General features: G+C 42.3%; 1 protein-coding gene across 6 annotated transcripts in view; it reads left to right on the plus strand.

Annotated features, from left to right (window-relative positions):
* The first annotated feature begins 2013 nt into the window (after positions 1-2013).
* Positions 2014-14193, plus strand: part of LOC147111092 (ERC protein 2) — an 885067-nt gene continuing 872887 nt past the window's right edge. For 5 of the 6 annotated variants that reach the window (XM_086001631.1, XM_086001634.1, XM_086001633.1 and 2 more), the window contains exon 1: positions 2014-2101. The gene's annotated coding sequence lies outside the window, so the exon portion shown is untranslated. The other variant, XM_086001632.1, reaches the window with a different exon arrangement.

A 14193-nucleotide genomic window follows, 5' to 3' on the forward strand; every position in this document is an offset into this window, starting at 1 on the left:
CAGTGGTAGTGCCACACAACATGATGAAGGGTGTCCTCAGTATGAAGACAGGACTTCGTCTCCACAATGACTGTGCGGTGGTCACTGCTACCAATACTGTCATGGACAGATGCATCTACAACAGGTAGATTGATAAAGACAAGTAGGTTTTTCCCTTGTGTTGGTTCACTCACCACCTGTCGCAGGCCCAGACTAGCAGCTATATCCTTTTGGACTCAGCCAGCTCGGTCAGTAGTGGTGCTACCGAGCCACTCTTGGTGATGGACATGGAAGCCCCCCCACCCAGAGTACATTCTGTGCCCTTGCTACTCTCAGTGCTTCTTCCAAGTGCTATTCAACATTGCGGAGTACTGATTCTTCAGCTGAGGGTGCACGGTAGGTGGTGATCAACAGGAGGTTTCTTTGCCCATGCTTGAACTGAAGCCATGAGACTTCATGGGGTCCGGAATCAATGTTGACTCCTTCTTGGCTGTATACCACTGTGCCGGTGGGACAGGACATAACGAGCGATGGTGATGGAGGAGTTTGGGACATGGGCTGAAAGGTATGATTCTGTGAGTATGATGATGTCAGGCTGTTGCTTGACTAATCTGTGTGACAGCACTCCCAATTTTCACATATGTCCCCAGATGTTAGTGAGGGGGATATTGCAGGGTTGACTGGGCTGGGTGTGCTGTTGCCAGTGTCAAGGTCGATGCCGGGTGGTCCGGCCGGTTTCATTTTTATTATGTAGCAGTTTGTTACAACGGAGTGGCTTGCTGGGCCATTTCAGAGGGCAAATTAAGCGTCAACCACATTGCTGTGGGTCTGGAGTCACATTCAGGCCAGACCGGCAGATTTTCTTTCCTAAAGGACATTCGTGAATCCGATGGGTTTTTAACAACAATCTGATAGTTTCATGGTTACTATTACTGATCACATGGATGTCTAGTAATTATTACAGATTTATTTAATTAACTGAATTTAAATTCCTCAGCGGCCGGGGTGAGATTTGAACTCACGTCGCTGGATCATTAGTCCAGGCTTCTGGATTACTAACCCAGATGATATTACTACTGTGCTACCTGCGCCTTTGGAACTGTATGCCAGCATGTCACCAATTTGAAAAAAGGAATAGGATGGGGAAAAATTAGAGGATCAAAATAGCAAAATGATCAAAATAAGTGTACTGCCAAGTGGACACTCATATTTACCTATGTGGATTTCTCAGTAGCTTGATTTTGAAAATCTTACGCCTGGCATTTCATGTGTGTCAGATATCCATATGATCAAAAAAATAAATCACTACAAAGGAGAAGCAGCTAGGTACCCTGCTTCTCTGATCCATTAAATTATCCTTGATCTATTTTGCTTCAGTCATCCTGCCATGGACATACTTAGGAAAAGTAGCCACTCCACCCCCCTCACTATCCTCCTTTACCACAGTGCTGGGTGCTAAAAATACAGAAGGGCACAAAAATCGACTGGACGAGGATTTTTTTCGTTGGTTTTTGCTTTTTACGGCGCAAATATACATTAGGGCAGAGTGTAATAATGCTTTGGGGAGGGGGAATAGGTGGGTGCTAAAAATCATAGGGTGACAAAAATTGGGTAACTAAAGATTTTTTCTTCTTAATTATTGTTTTCATATACAGTGTATATATATGTTAGGGCGGAATGTAACACAGCAGCTCTCGCTCTATTTCATAATGCCAGCCCACGCCCTCTAACTGTGTCAAAACTTCACCCAGGGAGAATAAAAGGCGACTGCAGCTTGTGAAGGCAACATGCGATTTAAAAAAAAGACAGTCGCGTATTTGCTGTGTATTGTCAAATTTTACTGCTATTTTGTTCTGAATCCGAACTATAGCCACAAAAAAAATCACGAATACAGTTAGTAACATAATAAGTGAATAGTTATAGTAAAAAATAATGTTAAAAAAACGAGGTCAGAAGCCAAGTGTTGAAATCGAAATGTGACTGTCTCTTTAAATTTCCGAGCTGGATAGTGAGGTTCCAGCCAATTGTAGAGAAGGTGTAGAATGCTGGGAATGCTGGGAATGTTAAGTCAAGCCTGGCTGGGATAAGCTGAATGGTGAAGGACTGAGGAGGGATTCCCGAGGTAAAAATTTTCTCTGAGGAACCGGTTCTTATTTTGTGCTCGTTTCACCCCCTCCCCCTTAAGGGGTTGACCGCATAGGGGTTCAATGCGGCTCTTGCCGAGTCTCTGTTTAAGCAGCAGCAGAGTCCTGGTGTCACATAGCTGGGATTTTTTTTACATTTTTAATTTGGCTTGTAGTGTGAGGAGACAGATGCAATGATTGGAGGTGAGCGACTGGCGTTAATTATTGCAGCTTCAAGGGAAGGCGAAACATCTTTTGTAAATCAAGGCAACGGGAACGTGATATTTTGCTAGTGTATTAAATACAAATTAATCAACGTTAAGTGCGTATTTTTCTTCAACAGAAGGCCTCAAAATGCCATTTATATTAGCGATATTGTGCATCGCTAAACCAAAATGAGTAGAGCAAACGCCCATTGCCAGAATAAATGTTTGGACATTCCGGTGCTTTTTAATGTATTTGAGATCGTCATTACTGTATCTTTCGAGTGTTTTTTTTGGGGGGGTGAAAATCACATTTCCTTAAAAGTAACTAAGGTTTAATGAAGGTATTGATTTCTAGGCGGTTTCCTGGGCACAGCCCTCTCCATCTAGCATGGTGTTTGATGGGTCCGCGGAATCTGCTGCCTCTACCTAGCCTGGTTGTGAGGATGGTGGGGTTTATTTTGATTGACGTTTCACAGACCATCCAGCAAGTTAAAAATTAGAGATCTAGGTTATTTTGACCAATCGGATGGGTTGGCCGATGTCAAGTTTGGCTGCAATCTCGGTTTTTGGGTGAGCCCTCTCTTTTTAAAAAAAAAAGGCAGTCCAGACAATATTGGTGTTAACCCATTGAAGACTTTTGTTGGTAGCATTTATGGACTGTCATTTCCATATCGTTTAATCGATCAGAGGCGCTTCGTGTTTTTTTTAACTGTGCCTTTAGGTTTATGGGGTGTCAAAGCAAATATGTCAATCTTTCTCGTTTATGAAATAGCCGCCGTTTACCACTTTGCTGCGAAAATATTTACAAGTATGTAAGATTCTATTTTTATTCGACAGTGTTTCACTGACATGATTTTTAGGCATGTGAATATCTTGTGATGCCACAAGAATGGCTGGCAGTTATTGGGAGCCTAGATGTTCATACTGCATCATTCATGAGAACCACTGATATTGGTCACATACAAATAATTCTAATTGTAATGTTTTAAAAATAAGTTATGTTCTCGATTTTTAAACAGCCTACTAGTGCAGCAACAACAACTTGTATTTATATAGTGCCTTTTTAATGTAGTAAAACGTCTCGAGGCGCTTCACAGGAGCGTTATCAGACAAAATTTGACACCGAGCCGCATAAGGAGATATTAGGGCAGATGCTTGGTCAAAGAGGTAGGTTTTAAGGAGTGTCTTAAAGGAGGAATGAGAGGTTTAGGGAGGGAATTCCAGAGCTTAGGGCCTTGGCAGCTGAAGGCACGGCCACCAATGGTTGAGCGATTAAAATCGGGGATACTCAAGAGGCCAGAATTAGAGGAGCGCAGATATCTGAGGGTTGTGGGGCTGGAGGAGATTAGAGAGATAGGGAGGGGCGTGGCCATGGAGGGATTTGAAAACCAGGATGAGAATTTTAAAATTGAGGGATTGCTTAACCGGGCGCCAATGTAGGTCAGCGAGCACAGGGGTGATGGGTGAACGGGACTTGGTGCGAGTTAGGACACGGGCAGTAGCAATTTGGATTACCTCAAGTTTACGGAGGGTAGAACGTGGGAGGCTGGCCAGGAATGCATTAGAATAGTCAGGTCTAGAGGTAACAAAGGGATGGATGAGGGTTTCAGCAGCAGATGAGCTGAGGCAGGGGCGGAGTCGGGCGATGTTCCGGAGGTGGAAATAGGCGATCTTAGTGATGGCACGGATATGTGGTCGGAAGCTCATCTCGGGGTCAAATATGACGCCAAGTTTGTGAACAGTCTGGTTCAGCCTCAGACAGTTATCAGGGAGAGGGATGGAGTCAGTGGCTAGGGGACCGAGTTTGTGGTGGGGACCGAAGACAATGGCTTTGAGCTTCCCAATATTTAGGAGGAAATTTCTGTTCATCTAGAACTAGAGTCTGACAATTTAGAGACAGTGGAGGGGTCGAAAAAGGTGGTGATGAGGTAGAAACGGATGTTGTCAGCGTACATGTGGAAACTGACGCTGTGTTTTCAGATGATGTCACCGAGGGGCAGCATGCAGACGAGAAATAGGAGGGGGCCAAGGATAGATCCTTGGGGGACACCAGAGGTAATTGCCTAACAGCATCTATTTCACTTGTGAAACCTTATACATTGTGGGCATGTGAGACTCACAACATCAACCAAGTAATGAAATGCTGCTAGTGCAATATCTTATAAACTGTGATACCAAAAACACTTGAATTAAAGTTATTTGCATTGTTGGGATTGTATGCAGTTTTTTTTTAAACCACTGGGATCTGGATTTGAATCTACTCCAGCTGGGTAGAATGTAAATCTCTCTTTCTAATGGCTGCAAGGGCCTAAAATATGAGTCTGAGCAATCCCATTCTAGTTCATAGTCATGAATCCACAACACAAAACTTCCGATAATTTAGTGCTAATTGCCAGCCTTGCTCAGAGCTTGTAGAAACTATGGGATGCTGGAGGTGGAAAGTCATGCTGGTGTGCAGTGAGGCTGTGTGCCATGCTGAGCAGAGGAAGCTGTATCTTATATCTAATTTGTACTTAGCTGATATGGGATTATTTGACTTTGGCTGCCAGCAGATACAAAAAGTAGAAAATGTTCAATATTTCACCACTGCTATTCTAAATCTTGATAAGCTCAAAATTCACTTTTTAAAACATTTGCATAAAATCTACCACACAGCGCCACATAGATCCGTAACCAAGGCAACATTGTGTGCACTGCTGTCACAGTCTGACATATTGTTCCTGAAAACTGCAATGGTGAGTTCTCACTATTGCCTTGTAACTTGAACCTTCTGTTTTTTAAAAAACAAATGCTACAAGGAAAAAAAATCAGCCAGTTTTATTTTAAATTACTGCAGAAATATACAACAGTGGACAATTAATGATACTGACTCTGGCCCATAGAAACCTTCCAACTCCTGAGTTAATATCACTGAATGAAAACAAAACCATATAAAAATCTATCAAATGACAAATCCACTGACATTACCTGCATAAAATTGATAAATAATTGCAGATGAATACAGGTGGTGTACAATCACACTACCATGTAGATTTGTACGAGTAACTTTTATTCCCACCACCAACTGAACTGGGATGTGTTGTCTAGAAGAGGAAAAATCCTTAAGGGTTACAAAGTGGTGCCAATGAAAGCCTAAGAGCAGATTACATCTCCTCCTCCTGGGGAAATAATACATGGTGTTGTGGCAATTAAGGCGGAGGGGGTAAGAAACAACAGTAAAAAAGTGGCAGACTTGAATAGGAACCCTTCACACACTGAGTTTGGATTGTCTTATATTTTTGATTTTATGCTACCAATAGAAGGTGAGCAAGAGTGGCATGAAGTAACTTAGCCACTGATCTTTTTTTACCTGCCTCTCTCATGGAGAATTGCCTGACATCCATCCATTTCAGATGTGTGTTCAAAAGTGCCAAGTTAAGATTTCCCAGCTGGCTCGGTGGGTAAAAGCACAAAATGATTTTATGATGAGCCATGAAGACAAATAAAGCTCAAGGGTTCATCTTGGGTCTCCCTGTACAAATTTAGTTAATCTCAGCTGGGTCAGTGATTGGGACACAGAAATTGTTTGCAATATTTCCAGTTTAAAAAGGTAAAGAGGCAGCCAATTTTCCCAGCCTTGATTGCTATCTAGTATTTTGTGTTGGAAAGTATGTGGATATGTACATGCATAAGGACAGGATTGGGCTCTGCTGTGACACCCTCATTGTTCAATTGTCTGCCAGCAGCCATTGACCAGGTTCATGGATGAAGAATGCTCAAATTACTGGATGACTGCCATTGCCTGTGGAGCCCAAACCCAGCATAAGTTACTACCTTCAATGGAGGAGGGGGGAAAAGAAACCTTGACAATGGGTGATGCGCCAAAATTTTTTTCAAGGCTGGGTATTTTAAGTCCTGGTGTGAACCGGCTGAGAGCAATTGGCTTGCCACAGACCAGGGATTAAATCTAGGACCTTCCTTGTCTGTTTGACTCAGTTGCACACACAGGATACATTTAACCACCTGTATGTTTGATATCTTGAAGCAAAACTTGCTCATTGTGGCACAGCAAAATTGATAATAAGGGGTGTAACCATAACTTTTAATTTTGTATCCAATGATCCTCAACTGCAACCACCCCCAAATGTGTCTTAATCTGCTCTTTTCCCCTCCACTGCTTTGCTGCTGCTGTTTCTATAACAACAGCAAAATGGATGCGCCCTTGTTTGTGTTGCTAAGGGTATCTGCTAGTTTGGTGTGTATGGCCAGATGAACCAGGCTGCATGCATTGAGCACATCAGTTTACTCTCAAAGCCAGCCAGTACCACTGTGTAAACAGTCACTAGGAGGATTGAATGAGTGCTCCATGGTGATTGGCCTACCTTTTTTGTATCATTCCTCTTCCTCTGTGAGAAGTGCCTGGCTTCCACTAAATATTCCTTGGCGGTATAGTTGCAATCAGGAGCTTGCTGTGTAGGGAATCATTTCATGTACAAAGAGAAATAAGATGTAAACAAAAACGCTTTAATAAATTAAAGGCACATAATACATAACAAAGCAAACAGTTTATAAAAAAAAAAAAACTACGGCTGCTATTAAAGCAGCTGAAAGGTTAATGGCAAAGAGGATTGTGGTTAACTGTGGTGGTAATGGGAAAGGCTTTTAGGAACAGGAGTAGGCCATTCAGCCCCTCGGGCCTGCTTCGCCATTCAATTAGATCATGGCTGATCTGCACCTCGACTCCATTTTCCCACCTTTGCTTCATAACCCTTGAGGCCTTTACCTAACAAAAATCTATCGATCTCAGTCTTGAAAGCTCCGATTGTCCGAGCATCCACAGCCATTTGGGGGAAAGAGTTCCAAATTTCGACTACAGTACTTCTGAAAAAAGTGCTTCCTGATTTCACTCCTGAGTGGCCTAGCTCTAATTTCACATTTATGTCCCCTTGTTCTTGATTTCCAGCACCAGAAGAAATCGCTTCTCTGTCGGACATGTCTTACCCTTAACAAAGCCATGCTTGCTCTCTCTGATCAGCTCATATTTATTCATGTGCCTAGTCACTCTATCCCTAAAGACAGATTCCAGTAGCTTCCCCACAATTGATGTTACTGGCCGGCCTGTAGTTACCTGGTTTTTCTCCCACCTTTCTTAAATAATGGAGTGCCATTAGCAAATTTCCAATCTAATGGCACAATTCCTGAATCAAGAGACCTTTGAAAGATAAGACTAACCTTTCTGCACTTCCCTCACCTTTTAATACTCTAGGGTGGAAACCACCAGCTTCTGGAGATTTGTCTATTTTAAGTCCCATTATTTTCTCTAATCCCATTTTGTTACTCATATTGAATCCAATAAGTTCCTCCTCTTGATTTATTTTTAGTTTCCCTCTATCACTGACTGGTATTTTATTCTCTGTATCTGCTTTCACAGTGGGGAACAAGTACTTGTTTAAGAAATTTACCATTATCTTGTCTATTACAGTGTCACCTGCGTCTGCCTTTAATGGGCCCACATCTCCCTTGGCCACTCTCAAAACTCTAACTTTTAGCCTTTATATTACTTGCAAGTTTTTTTTCTGTATTCCGTTATTACAGCTCTTAATATTTCCTTTGCGTCCCTTTGTTGCCTTCTATATTTATATCAGTCTGCTGGATTACCATTTTTCTTGGCGTTGGTGTAAGCCATTTCCTTTAGTTTTATACTCCATTTTACCTCTTTAGGGGTATTTTTCAGCTATGTGAAGAGTCCAGCATGAAGAAACTATGTCCATCATTTTTCATATGTTAGTGATCATTGTGCAGATCTGTGTCTCAGTACTCTGTGCAGCATGTTGGAGCATTCTTGGGAAGCATGGGCAGGGAGTTGCAATTTATTTTGGGGGGGGGGGGGTGGTGGTGGTGGAGAATTTTATATCAAATGAAAACTCTGGCTATCCCTGTGGTTAACTGTTTTGGTAAACCAGCAGGACCAAATTTTACTTCAAGGTGAAAGCGCATAAGAACATTTCATGGATGCTTCCAAAGTAATTTTCTCTTTAACAAAAGCAGGTATGATCAATAAAAGGAAGGATAAAACAAATGAGTGCTGCAGACAATTGACTAACCAGAAGTGCCTGAAAGAATATAATTTCTAACATGGAAAAACTTTCATATTTTGATTAGTCTTCATTAAATACTGATGTCTTGTAAAATACTGAATGCAACAAAATAGGTTTGTATTTCAAATCACTGAAATATTTTTAAGTTTTACAGTAGTAATGTGACCATAGAATAAACAGTAGTTTCACCTGTGACATTGGTTCCAGTGATCATTGACTGTTTTGAAAGACCATCACAGTTCATTTATAGCTGCTGCATATGTGCATTCTTGATCGTTAATACACTGAAAAAACTGGCAGAATTGGACATTTTCCATGACATGTCCTCTGTTTGTTCTGTTTTTGGCTGCACAGGTAAGCTACATCAATAACCTCGGGTGTTTTGTGGCTTTTGTCCACATGTTGGACTGTGTGTTTCAGAATAGTTTGGAACCTGATCTGACTAATGGCCTGTCAAATATTGGACCTTTGGTGTGCTACTGGAATTTTATTTCCAGTTGGTATGTAGACCTTCCTAACTGGTGTTCACAGGGCTGCTGAGTTATGAAAACAGTTGCTTTAGTGACATGCCAACAATCAACAATAATGTACAGTTTCTGATGTGGTGCTTCATGTTACATAGCCGAAACAAATTGCAATTTTTGTTAGTGATTATGCAGAAATGAAATACTTCTGTTAATTTTGTGTGACCCACTGGCACTTAATGGAACATTATTTGCATGGTCAGAGAAAGTTAGTATAAATAGTGGAGCAATTGAGCTAAAATTGAATGGGGGAGAGGAGATGCTTAAGCACGCATGTAAAAGATATCCCTAATTCACTGACGCACGCAGCGTCTTGAGCCTGATGGATATTCCGCACCTATGGAAAAAATACCATAATTCAAGTATCTTTGCTGTGTCTTCACCCTTCAAGTGCAATTTAAAATGTTTATATCTGACCTGTAGATAACGCTTGGCATTTTTCTTGCGTTATATTGTATATCCCTCTCACTGGTCCATTTAGTGTAAAGTTTTTCAAAAATCTGAATAACGCCTGCATTTATTTAATGTGTAGTACTGACTTCTAAATAAAATCATTATACAAACATTGTTCATTTGTCATTTGTGAAATGTATATAATTTGAAACTGGATTGCAGTGCAATAGCATTTTAATTCCTTTGGTATACTCTTAAGTCTTCACAGTAGCTTTTATCTTGAGCATTCCTGCAAATCGGGCCCGTTGTATTTAATTGAAATATATATATAATATATAATTTAAAAAAAACTTATGATCACCATAGGGTAGCCATTATTGCAACATTTCTCAAGCTAATGTACTGAAATGTGATATTTTACTGCCCAGCCACTGTTGCCAACACTCCCTCCCACCTGCTCATTTCAGGGGGGGGGGGGGGGGCGGGGGGTGGGGGGTGTGTGGTGTTGGGGACAGAGGCTGAACGCTGAGAAATCATTTTTCAGTTGCCTAATCTTGGAAGTGTGAAGATGGCTGTCACTGCGACATTTTAAGTTGCGGCTAAATAGTTGAATCAACCAGGAACCGTTTCAATTGTGGTGTGACTGTCTTCAATCTCTTGCTGCAGTATATGGAGGGATGTTGGATTCTAAGCATTCACACAGTCCTTATTGTGCTACTTCAGCATACTGACTTGTCGCTTCTTTAGAAAGTCCCTCATTCTTGTACTGAAAATTCTACCATAAAGCTTGATTCTGAATTAATTTCTTTTTCAAATTAAAGTTGCAGGTATTGGCTTTAAAAGCTGCTGCTTTATCTAATTAATTCTTGCAATTTTAGTTTTTTTTTTTGCTTTAACTATTGTAATGAACAATGCTGGCAAATTGCTTTCTCTGACAAATCAAATAGTTATTAATACAACAGCCAAAAAAATTGAATATCTTTTAACTGTTTCTTTTCATCCTTTCATTCTCTTATTAATAATTGACCTATACTGGTTAGTGGTTTCCCCCATTGTTTGTCTGAATCTTAGTTACCTGTGGAACTGGTACTTTTTGTGGCCAGTATATGTCATTAAAATTTTATTCCCTGCAATTATCCTTCTCATTTCCGTCTCTCTTTGCCTTTCCTTTTAATAGTGGTACTTTTTACCTAATGTGCATGTATCGAGCAAATTGCATGTATCGAGCAAATTGCTTAGGAAATGCATACATTGATCCAAATATTTCCAGCAGAACATCGCAAACACTACAATCACTGTTCGGTTGGCAGCTACTTCTGTGCAATAATTTATTTGTTTCTGACAGATTACGCAATAGTGAATCTATATATTTATATTATTATTTCTATTAATATTTCAGTAGTACATCATTGTCGCAGATGTTTCAGTTACCCACTAAGTTGCACTCTTCTCTGCTTAATGAAAGATTTGAGAAAAATATCAAATAAAGGGATTTGAATGGTTTAATGAGTTTGCACACAGTGTATTTACCTCTGCGACCTTGGTTCACGGTTAAGCAATGCCTTGATTTTAAAATTCTCATCCTTATTTTCAAATCCCTCCATGGCCTCGCCCCTCCCTATCTCTGTCACCTCCTCCAGCCCCGCAATGCTCTGAGATATCTGCACTCCTCAAATTCTGGCCTCTTGTGCATCCCCGATTTTAATCGCTTCACCATTGGCGGCCGTGCCTTCAGCTGCCGAGGCCCTAAGCTCTGGAATTCCCTCCCTAAACCTCTCCGCCTCTCTACCTCTCTTCCTTTAAGATGCTCCTTAAAATATCTACCCTAATTTCCCCTTATGTGGCAGTGTCAAATTTTGTTTGATTCCGCTCCTGTGAAGCACCTTGGGACGTTTTACTATGTTAAAGGTGCTATATAAATACAAGTTGTTGTTGTTACCACCGAGGTTCTGATCCAGCCTAGGCGACTTGATCAAAGTCTTATCTCTGCTGACTGTGATGATTGTCTATGAAATGCGTCTGGGAGGCCTTAATGTAGTTGCTGGTAGATATTGGTCTGAAGAACAAAATGTTCAGTTCAGCATGAATTGGAAATCTCTCAGATGTCACAAGCACAAGAGTAAATACTTGGGTGAAAAGAGAGGAATGCAGGTTCACATTAATACTGCAGGAATGTACTTTTGAGTCTGTAATTAAAATACATTGTTGGAGCAGGGGAGGAGTTTTGGTCTGCATCAGGTCTATGCTATATCTGACCTAAAAGTGCTCGATGCCAAAGGTTTTATTCCTCAGCACTAACATTTTCTCTTTGGGCACAAAGATTTTATCTTCAGATAGATCAGGGGGTCGATTTGCCACTGCTTTATGGCCCAGGAACACTTATTCACTGGCGCAAAGCAGTCGAAAGGGACAATGACCTATTATGCTGAGACTGTGCGCTTTGGGGCATTTCACTGAAAGAGTGATAATGAGGCAGGAATGACACCTACATGCCTCCTGCCTCATTTTCTTAGGTCTCCACTTGGCTGAGGCCGACACAGCAGAAGACACACTGGAGCATTTTCTGAACAAACCTAAGTTTGTATAATTGTCAACTTTAGCTTGCATGCATATAATCAATTTATTTAGTGTTGGCAACATATATTAAATCAGATGATTTCTTCTCTAGTGGCACAATTGTTGGTTTACAATACTGTAAATCCTTCATATATTTGGACACCAATGTTTCTCCCACTCCCCTGCCCCTCCTCAACCTGATGCAAGTCTGGCAGTGCACAGCCAAAGTGCATTTCTGCTCATATTTGCAGGTTCAGGTCATTGCCATGGCATTGATTCAGGAATGCCCTGCACCCAAAAGCAGGGGAGGAACGTGTACCACTCTCTCTGGAATCTGCTGACTCCTGTCTGAAAACAGTAGCCAGAAGGTCCCCAGTGGACCTGCTGCTGCACAACAAAATAGAGTTCATAAAGAAAAACTTTAGCATTGGGATACTGTCATTGGAAACGGCCGTTAGCTATTGACACATATCTTATTCATGAACACTTTTACTGGCTCCTTTCTGATTGGAGCTGTAGAAACAATACAACTGGCAGAGTGGCCCTCCACTTGTGTCAAGAGACAGCCCATTTATTAATGGAGAAAATGCCAAGTAATGCTTTTAGTGGTAGGAAGTCTGAAAACTTTTAAGCTGTGAATTGGATAAACAATTTTGTATGCTAGCTGATGGAAGATGCTTTACAAAGCATTTAAAAATGTGTATGTGTATAGTACATGTGTGTGTACATGCGTGTGCTCCTTGCGCTGCCTGCGCTTGGCTTCCTCTTGCTCCCGGCGAAGAGACGCTAGGTGTTCGGCATTTTCCTGGATGCTTCTCCTCCATTTTGTGTGGTCTTGGGCCAGGGATTCCCAGGTGTCGGTGGGGATGTTACACTTTTTCAAGGAGGCTTTGAGGGTGTCCTTGAAGCGTTTCCTCTGCCCACCTGGGGCTCTTTTGCCGTGCCGGAGCTCCGAGTAGAGCGCTCGTTTTGGGAGACTCGTATCGGGCATGCAGACAATATGACCCATCCATCGGAGCTGATCGAGCGTGGTCAAAGCTTCGATGCTGGGGATGTTGGCCTGAGCAAGAACACTGACATTGGTGCGCCTATCCTGCCAATGGATTTACAGGATCATGCGGAGGCAGCGTTGGTGGTACCTCTCCAGTGCTTTGAGGTGCCTGCTGTACATGGTCCATGTTTCTGAGGCATACAGCAGGGCGGGTATCACTGCTGCTCCGTAGACCATGAGCTTAGTGCCGGGTTTGAGGTCCTGGTCTTCAAACACTCTCCTTCCTCAGGTGGCCGAAGACCGTGTGTGTATACATATACTTACGTACGTGTGTATGTATGGAATTCGGCTCTTTTGTCCATGTTTGGACCAAGGCTGTAATGAGGTCAGGTGCCGAGTGGTCTTGGCGGAACCCAAACTAGGCATCAGTGAGCAGGTTATTGGTGAGTAAGTGCCGCTTGATAGCACTGTCGATGACACCTTCCATCACTTTGCTGATGATTGAGAGTAGACTGATGTGGTGGTAATTGACCAGATTGGATTTGTCCTGCTTTTTGTGGACAGGATATACCCGGGCAGTTTTCCACATTGTTGGATAGATGCCAGTGTTGTAGCTGTACTGGAACAGCTTGGCTAGAGGCGCGGCTAGTTCTGGAGCACAAGTCTTCAGCATGACAGCCGGGATGTTGTCGGGGCCCATAGCCTTTGTTGTATCCAGTGCGCTGAGCCGTTTCTTGATGTCACGTGGAGTGAATCAAATTGGCTGAACACTGGCTTCTGTGATGGTGGGGACCTCGGGAGGAGGCCACTATGGATCATCCACTCGGCACTTCTGGATGAAGATGGCTGCAAATGCTTCAGCCTTGTTATTTTGCACTCACATGCTGGGCTCCACCATCATTGAGGATGGGGATATTCATGGAGCTTCCTCCTCCCGTTAGTTGTTTAATGGTCCACCACCATTCACGACTGGATTTGGCAGTACTGCAGAGCTTTGATCTGATCCATTGATTGTGGGATCGCTTAGCCCTGTCTATAGCATGCTGCTTCTGCTTTTTAGCATGCATGTAGTCCTGTGTTGCAGCTTCCCCAGGTTGGCACCTCATTTTTAGGTACGCCTGGTGCTGCTCCTGGCATGCTCTTCTACACTCCTCATTGAACCAGGGTTGGTCCCCTGGCTTGATGGTAATGATAGAGTGAGGGATATGCCAGGCCATGAGGTTACAGATTGTGGTGGAATACAATTCTGCTGCTGTTCTGAATCTATCCCATTTAGCACGGTGGTAGTGCCACACAACACGATGGAGGGTGTCCTCAGTGTGAAGACGGAACTTCGTCCCCACA

The sequence above is a fragment of the Somniosus microcephalus genome, chromosome 11, assembly GCF_052327205.1.
Source record: "Somniosus microcephalus isolate GS21.2 chromosome 11, FLI_Smic_1.0, whole genome shotgun sequence".
NCBI classification, from domain to species: Eukaryota; Metazoa; Chordata; class Chondrichthyes; order Squaliformes; family Somniosidae; genus Somniosus; species Somniosus microcephalus.